The following is a 9,251-nucleotide window of genomic DNA, read 5'->3' on the forward strand; positions in this document are numbered from 1 at the left end:
TCGTGATTTTTTACTGGTCATGTCCATAGGTAAAACATAAAGGTGGAAATTTATAGAGTAAGCTTAAAATCATAATCAGATAGAAAACCTCACCTTAAGTTAATTGATATGGGTAAAGTCCAGATGCAGTTATGAGGACAGATCAAGATATCCACTCCTGCTCCAGTTCTGTAGGATGAGGATGACGAATCCAGAACAAAAACACAGATGTGGGTGAAGAAGTGTTGATCCCACAAATAACACAAACAACTTGTTTTTTATTATTAATTTTTAGATAAAATAATATCCATAATTAGCAGATATGTAGTGCAGTGTTCTGGTGGATTTGTTTAGTAGGCCACTGAGTGGTTGTTTAAATGTCCACATCTCTGCTTTTCTCAGTCTCTGTGATCTTCTGGTTTGATGTCTCCTCCTTCAATGTGTGTCTGAGGGACTTTTCACCTGATTCATAATCTTCATTTCTGTGAAATTCTGGTTACTTAAAATAACAGCACGTCTCCTCAACAACACACATTATTTTAGCAATCATTCATGTCTGGAGCACGGGACTGAAATTGTTTACACACTGATAAGAAAATCTTTTTTTTTTTTTTGAACTTCTAAGAAAAGTGACGTGAAGTTGGAAGATGTCGCCAAGATGTCGTCACGTGAACACGCGGCTTCACATGGAGATGTAGCCTACATAAGAACATACATTTTTAATAATAATTAAAAAAAAAATAGTTCAAGTTCTTTGTGTTGACGATGAATAACTTCATAGCTGCCATGTTCTTAATTGTAAATAATATCCTTCATCAAACCTGTATGTGTTCCCATCTGATGCTTTTGTAGGCTATTGTAAACAACCTCCCTAACTGCATTTCAATCCCAACGATCTTGCCATTTCAACGCCGTGATACGTGCTGAGTCCCAATTCGCCTACTTATACTACGACCTAAAAGTATGTAGGCCTACTTTTTTTGTGATGAAAAAGTACATACTTTTGAGTGTGTAGCAAAAAAGTATGCACGTTCTGGGACATATTCGATGACGTCATGCAACGTGAACTTGAACGTGGTTGCCTATCTCTCTCTCCGTCTCTGCCTGTTCTTTCAGTAACATGCGACCTGTCACAAGCTCAGTAGTCAGTCTGTCATCTACACATCACTCACCGATCAAATAAGGCTTTGGCGGGATAAAAATTATCTTTGGCGGCCGCCAAAAAACGCAATATGTGGCGGCCGGCCGGTGTTGATTCTGCGGTTTCTGCGAAAATGCTTTTGGGCCATTTTCGGTTGCCGAATATTCGTGCATCCCTAATCCTCACCGTTATAGATCGGTTCTCCAAGGCCTGCCGCCTGATACCCCTGGCCAAGCTACCCACTGCCCTACAGCAGAACTCCTTTGCAGTATTCCGGTTTTACGGCCTCCCGGAGGAGATTATTGACTTTTACAACTAATAGGTCTCCATCCTATTAGTCCATTCTATTCACTTCTATTTTGAAGAATTGTGCTGCCCAGCTAACAATTTAACGTTCTGGGAACGTTCTGGGAACGTTAGTTTTTGGTTCCCAGAACGTTCCCAGAACGTTCCCAAGAACGTTCCCTATTGGTTAGCCAGGAAAGTTTTCTTTACGTTAATAGAACGTTCCCTATAGGTTAGGGGAACGTTCCCGGAACGTTCCCGAAAGGTTCCCAGAACGTTCCCGAAAGGTTCCCGCAAGGTTCTCGTAACGTTCCCGGAAGGTTAGGGGAACGTTCCCGGAACGTTGCCGAAAGGTTCCCAGAACGTTCCCGGAACGTTCTCCTAACGTCTACACATCCTGATATGCCTGTACACAAATTGTAGGTCTACAAACAACATATTCTACATTGTTTATTGTTCAAACACTTAAGAATCCTATGAATATATTATTACAATAAATTGAATTTACAGAAACTATCACTAATAAGTAAATCAATCAGTTTGTATTAAATAAATAAATCAGCACACAATCCATGTTTTTGTTTATTCATTGTTTAATTATCAACCTAAAATAAGTCATTAAAAACAGCGTTAGCAAAATGTATTCAGGAACAGTAATTTACATTTAATATTTCAAACATGAAAATATTTCAAATAAAACTGCACAAACATTTTAATTAAAACGATCTTTTTGCAAACTGTAGCCTATAACTTTGGCTATAAAGTTGAAAAAGTATTCATTTATATACAATATACATGAATGTGCCAATCTTCACTCCGCTCAAAACATTTAAACTCCCAACACCATCTGCAAATTTAACAAGAAAATAAAAAGACAACGCGTTACATGGACACACAATCCCATGCCAAAATTCAAGCCCTGTAATGGCATTAATATTCATCTGGAGCAAATGAAAAGAGTGAGGTGGGATTGTGGATCACAATTGGGATCACAAGCTGTAGGAGATATGAGCACGAGCGCTGCTGGTATCATGTATTTATTCAGATATTTCAGCATCAATGTGTATAGAAAAATTTATATATTTCAAAACAATACATTGCATTTATTTATATTGCACTATTTATTATTTCAGACTACAAATCAAAAAAGGAATGTTTTATATAGGGGTAAGGATACCCATATTAAGCCTCTCTCTCTGAAGTCAAATAAAAAACAGAGAAAATAATATTTAAGTCTAGTGAACTCTGACCTGCGAATTCGCTCTACCTTTTATGTATAAGTCTCACCTCCAATGAAGAATTTGAAAACCTGTAACTGCTGTGTTGTTTATGAGAAAGAAAGTGAAAAAAAGTTTGAAACTGCTATCAATTTTTTTTTTTTAATCTCTGTGACTTTACACCTACAAATTCCACTGTCACAGGTACTCAGTTTTGCTATAATGAAACCCTCACAGAACATGGTAATAATCAGCCATCCATGCAAAAGCAAAGGTCGGTGTAGTTTACAGGTGCATCTGTCCAGGCCAACATCTGATGCCTTGATGCCTTCCGCTGGGATCCCAGAAAACCTGAAATAAAAAAATAGTACAGTTCAAAATCTATCATACATACATCTCATCTGGTATCACAAATTATCATTCCAGGTTCACTTTAAGATATGCTCAATATTAGTGCTGCACAATATTGAAAAATTTAGAGTTTATTTAGAGATATCAGCCGTATGGTTTAGTGCATGCGCTAACGGCTCCAGGTTTGTATCTGGTAAATTACCCCACTAATAATGCCCAGAATGGTACCAAACTACTACAGTAGTACAAATAGGTTCTGTACTCATTAAACGAGGCATTGGAAAGTTTGTAAGTACATCAGGAGTTTATTTAAATAACACTTGCCTGACGGCGAATGCTACTGCTGATGTTGACGTCACTTTATGAGTACAGAACCTATTTGTACTACTCATTTTCCCCGACATAGAGCAGACCGGCACACAACAAAAACTGCTGTTCGGATGTTCCCTTTTCTGATATTTTAGCCTTCGTGACATTTTAATTAAAACAGAAGTAAGAATTTTAGTGTAATAAGCAAAAATTAACAGTAAACTCAGAGATCACCTACCGCTGCAGATGTGTACGGAAGTGAAAAGCGGAAATGCTTAGACCTCTTTCCGGTTCAACCGCTGGGCGCTCCGCATAACCCCTATTGGGGGGATTTTGTAGAGGAGTGAACCTGCATAGAAAATTACAATAGATAACAAGCATAGATAAATACAATAGAAGAAAAACACAGTTGAAATAAGCAGTGCATTATGTTTTTCAGTTAAATCTAACTTATCAGGTACAGAAATTGATTTATCAAAATGTAAAATAAGTCTTCAGTGTAAAAATAAAATAACTATAAAATTAATGTATCTTTGCTAAAGCTACAAGTCATTCTCTCTTTTGATGTTTGATCACCATTGGCGACACAAGCAGCTGCGGGTACGTTAGGCTGCTGTCCCTTTAAGACGAATGCGCAGAACTAATATAAATGACACGCATCCGTTTTCTTTCTGTTTAAAACACAAGACAAGAGGAAACTCGCCATTTTGACTTCATTTTGCGTGCACGTGTCTGTTTAAGCTAAAAAAAAAAGTGAAAGAGAACTGAATTCGGCTAAACTCACCTTCTTCATCTACTGACTGTGGATGGCATCAAGGTCTTGTCCTGAAGAATACAGGGCCAAACAATAGGGATTTTATCTCATCTGGTAACAAGAGCAAAGCCATAACTTTAAGAACTCTACTGATATATTTACCCCCTGATATTGCATTGGGGATATCAATTCAAACATTTTTAAAGGCTAAGAGTATGAGCCACAGCTGCCCAAGATATCTAGGGGTTGCAAATTAGTCATGGCTATAAACCTGTATGCATGGCATCTACTTTGTATTTTTTATAAAGCAATGTTCTATGCATTTGTCCCTGTCAAATAAACATTAAATAAATAAATCTGTGAAAAATAACTGCCTAAAGTTGTCGACCCCCTGAACCGCATTTAAAAGTACAAAGAATTTCAGTATTGATCAATAAAAAAAAATAAAAAAATACATAAATACCTTTGAGTTGGACAGTATGTTGTCAGTCTCATTGGCCAACATAATTCAAAACAGACCTAAAGAAATAAAATAAAATATAGTAATCATCAGGATATCATGTTATCATAATAGTTAAATGAATTATTATAACTATGACCATTATAATATTGTATTAGTCGCCTATTATTTAGCTGATTATTTAGCTTACAGGCTTCTCAAGGACAATCTCACTGAAAAAACTTGGGGTTAATGATTTTAAAATGTGAGACTTATTTCAAAAGCATAAATCTTACAGACCCCAAACCTTTGGACAGCAGTGCACTGCATGTTTGAGGTGGTTTTGCTTACTAGTCATATGGTTCATAGAGATTTTCTTGGACAGGGAGTGCAGCAGGCCATCACAGCATGATGATCTAGGAACATAACATGCTGTTTGTCACAGAGCCAAAAATATTACATGTGATAGGTTTATTACAAGGAACCAAGCTAGAACAGAGGTGAAATGCAGAAAAGATAAATATATACAAATCTTAAGATAATATATTGTGAAATAAATGCATATGGAATTATCATCATGATTAAACAATAACTCACCCCTTGTTGTAGAGTTTTATTTTTTCTCTCGCTATTCTGAAATCACATTTTAGCAATATTGGTAAGTAACGTCACTGATTAAGTTAACAATACAGTGCATTCTTTTTGGTTAGCCTAAATAAATTAGCTTACTTCCCATTGACAAATTACCAGCAAAACTATCAAAAACTGTTATCTACACTAAATATGTGTTTAAAAACCCAAACTTTCATAAATAAGACCTCAACTTAACGTAACTTAGGCCTAACGTTGTCTTTTGAAACCGGTTAGCTAGCGTAGATGCTAACGGACTTTTTCAAAGACATAAAATCATTTCTTTAAAATAAATATTTAACAGAAGCGTGTCAATTACACGTAAGAAATGTGTCAGGGGCGTTTGTGTGTATTATTTGTGAGATTTTGTTGTCTAAACTTACCTGAAAGCAGTGAAACCAACAGCGAGAGACGGGAGTTTTGTTGTTTGTCAGTTGTCGATGACGTTTCCATCTGCTCTCGAGCAGCGCACGTGCTCCAGTGTTTGATCACGCGCATGCGCATTAAAACACTTCAAAGTCATGCAGCATTTAAATAAACATATAGAATTAAAATATAACATAATTTAAAATATCATTAATAAAAAGTTATTGCGAATAGATCTGAACGTTGTTGGTTATCTTATAACCTTAGGGGACCGTACTGACGACGTTGTCAGTTGGTAATCTGCCTGTTAATAGTAGGCTAAGTGATATTAAAATAATAACCTGCAGAGAACGTTCCCAGAACGTTCTCTTTAGGTTATACAAATAAAACCTAAAACCTGCAAGGAAACGTTCTGGGAAGGTTCTCTTTAGGTTATAAAAATTAAACCTAAAAATAACCTGCAGGGAACGTTCTGGGAAGGTTCTCTTTAGGTTATTAAATAACAACCTGCAGGGAACGTTCCCAGAACGTTCTCTTTAGGTTATAAATTTAAACCTAAAAATAACCTACAGGGAACGTTCTGGGAACGTTCCCTTAAAGTTATAAAAATAGATCCTAAAAATAACCTACAGGGAATGTTCCCAGAACGTTCTCTTTAGGTTATAAATTTAAACCTAAAAATAACCTACAGGGAACGTTCTGGGAACGTTCCCTTAAAGTTATAAAAATATATCCAAAAAATAACCTACAGGGAATGTTCCCAGAACGTTCTCTTTAGGTTATAAATTTAAACCTAAAAATAACCTACAGGGAACGTTCTGGGAACGTTCCCTTAATGTTATAAACAAAGATCCTAAAAATAACCTACAGGGAACGTTCCCAGAACGTTCTTGTTTGGTTCCCAAAAAAATAACCAAATGGGAACCAAACGGGAACGTTAGGGGAACGTTCTGTGTTTGCTGGGTGGCTGCACAAATCCTATTTAAGGCTCTCACAAATAAATAGTATGGGTGGGTATATTATACATTTTCTGAGTAATCAGTCGAGTGCCTTGAGTATTGAAGTTGTTGAGTTTTGTGTCTGTGGTGTTCTTTCATGCCACAGGGATAAAAGAAAGCATACAGTTTAGGCAGAAATTGTGAAAAAATGTGTGTGATTTCTGGTTTAAAGAAGTCATGTGACCTCTGTGTTTGTCAGACAGATTCAGTACTGGGCTTAAATGAAAGCCTAAAAGGTTCCCTTTCCAACGATACCAAGCACCATATTATAGAATATTGACAATATCCCTAGCATGAGCCTAAACTAGATATACACCAGATTTCAAAAACGGAATTTATTTTAAGGGGTTAGTAACTTCATAAGCTGAAAAAAGTTATTTCGCTACCACCCCTGCACTGCTATCGTGATTTTTCTAATACTAGGGGTGTATACCTTGCCAAAAAACAACTATAGCATTTGTCCCCCCTAGTGTTGTTTTTGGCGGCCTGTTTTAATTTTAGTTTTAGTCTAGTCTTTGTGTCAAGTTGTCCTTTTAGTTTTTATTAGTTTTAGTCACGGTCATACTCTTTTTAGTCTAGTCAAGTTTTAATCGACGAAAACTGATGACATTTTAGTCTAGTTTTAGTCAAGGCAAATTGTGTTTTAGTCTCTTTTTAGTAATGCAATTCTATTTAACCCAGTCAATATAGAATTTCAAACAAGGTTATCTTATTATATTTAGGGCTGTGACGGTGGTAGTTTTTTTTTTTTTTTTTTTACCACCGCGGTAAGGACCAACTACCTGCGGTGGTTGGGGGGTTATAAAAAAAAAAAAAAAAAAAAAAAAAACTTGTTTTATATTTCCACACAAAGACGCGTGATATAGCATACCACTCTGCGCTTTGAGAGGGATATGGACACGAGCAGAAAGAGACCATCGATCTCTTTATGATACCTTCGTGTTTTCTATTTGATGTAAATTGGTCTGAAGAGCGAATTTTATCCTCCACAAGGGCGAAATATTTAGGCTATGTTTGAGATTGCGCTGACAGAGAAAGTGAAACTAAAAATCACCCGCGCGTGTGAAACGCGCGCTTCACAACTAAACTTGACGCGCCCTATGTCTAATATAAGCACAAACTGTGTTAAAAAGAATTTGACATGCAAGTACAAATGTAGGCTATCTGTCCTACAGCGGTTTTCTACTTTACCACAATAAAGAATACGAATATAATAGGCCTAATTAAAAGCGAAACAATGAAGAAATTTCTAACGTTTATAATCCCTTTAGAAAATGGGTGAGACGTGAGTGAAGATTTGGGAAACGCGAAACAAGAGATTCCATGCAGGGATGAGTCACGATTTTTGGATATTCGATTAGTTTATTTAGAATATCGAATAGGTTGTGCGATTATTCTCTAAAATAAAATCTCCATGTTCTGGTGCTGATGCGGTGACGCGTTCATGTAACCAGAGACGCTGCCAATAACGCACAACAGCTGTCACAAAGAACCGGCAAAAATGATTATGAATGTGTCAAATATATTTGGAGACATTTTAATGGAATAACTAATGGAATAATATTGTTAATTTCGCTAATAATCGGGTGACCAGATCGCAAACCAGAATTTAAAGCCGACAAAGCTGGGTTGACGCACAACTCTCTCATTCATCGTGACGTTATAACATTTCGTCTCGTCTCGTTTTGGTCAACGAAAATGAAGAGACATTTTAGCATATAGTTTTTTTGTAAACCACATTTAGTGTGTTTTTTATTCGTCAACGATATTGCATTATATGTATTTTAGTCATTTTCACATGACCAGCATACGTCTCGTTTCGTTTTCGTCAGGTGATAACGGTTCGTTGACGACAATATTTCGTCATAATTTTCGTTGACGAAAGCAACACTAGTCCCCCGATACCGATCATCCCCCCTGGCTCATGGACTATATGAGTTACTCAGCCTCCTGAGTTTAGTCAGACGGTCGTGGGCATCTCGTGAAACCTCCCAGTTAGATCAGTCCTTATGCCTTCTTAGTGCTTTGGAACATAAGTGCTGAGTAGATTCGTGGATCAAGCAGATAATCTCCCCTCGCTAAGTATTATGCTGAGTCATGTGCTCCGGGAAACTCCGTCTCTGAGATCTGGGCCGAGTGGTTCACTGTCAGCATTGCAGTCCCTCAGGTTGGATGCCTTACCTAAAGGCAAGTGCACTGTTAGACTTTGCCATAATTTTACAGTTACTTACCGCAAAAAAAATCCAAGTAAAATACCATTTATGTTATTTACGGTTAACTACTGTAAAATGCATTGCATTGTGGGTATTTTGTATTAAATTTACAGTAACTTACTGTATATGTACACAGTTAGACTTTGCCGTAATTTTACAGTTACTTACCGCAAAAAAGCCCAGTAAAATACCGTTTATATTATTTATGGTGCGCTACTGTAATATGCACTGCATTGTGGGTATTTTGTAACTTACTGTATATGTAATTTGCAGTACTTTACTGTTTACGCAAAAGCAGCAGTGCTACTGTAAATGAAGACAGAAGTGTGTAGCCTATGCTTCTGTTGACAAGGACTGCATATATGTTGAGCATATATGCCTCTCTGCAGTATGAATCGGCATATATGCCAAGCACTATACATAATCATTGCCTTATAATTCATGGGATGAACTGCACTTCTGTTCATTGTGTACACATCTTGTATTACTCATAGGGCTATATGCGTATTCATTCGGGTCACATGACGTCACTGTAGCTTTGCGCCGCCATCTTTACGACCGACGGTCTC

The 9,251-nt window shown here is 36.9% G+C and overlaps 1 long non-coding RNA gene across 3 annotated transcripts; it reads right to left on the reverse strand.

Moving 5' to 3' along the window:
- Positions 1–2,839: 2,839 nt before the first annotated feature.
- LOC308701619 lies at positions 2,840–6,027 on the reverse strand. 3 transcript variants are annotated; one of them, XR_014031480.1, is made up of 6 exons: positions 5,073–6,027; positions 4,827–4,891; positions 4,500–4,555; positions 4,067–4,147; positions 3,521–3,631; positions 2,840–2,973 (listed from the first exon to the last, which is right to left on the reverse strand). It is a non-coding gene; the product is annotated as an uncharacterized lncRNA (long non-coding RNA). The 3 variants fall into 3 exon arrangements; XR_014031481.1 differs by having other exon boundaries at positions 4,067–4,107; positions 4,827–6,027; XR_014031482.1 differs by having other exon boundaries at positions 4,067–4,107; positions 4,500–6,027.
- Between the last annotated feature and the right edge of the window lie 3,224 nt (positions 6,028–9,251).

This window comes from Scardinius erythrophthalmus, assembly GCF_964197995.2.
Source record: "Scardinius erythrophthalmus genome assembly, chromosome: 14".
NCBI lineage: Eukaryota > Metazoa > Chordata > Actinopteri > Cypriniformes > Leuciscidae > Scardinius > Scardinius erythrophthalmus.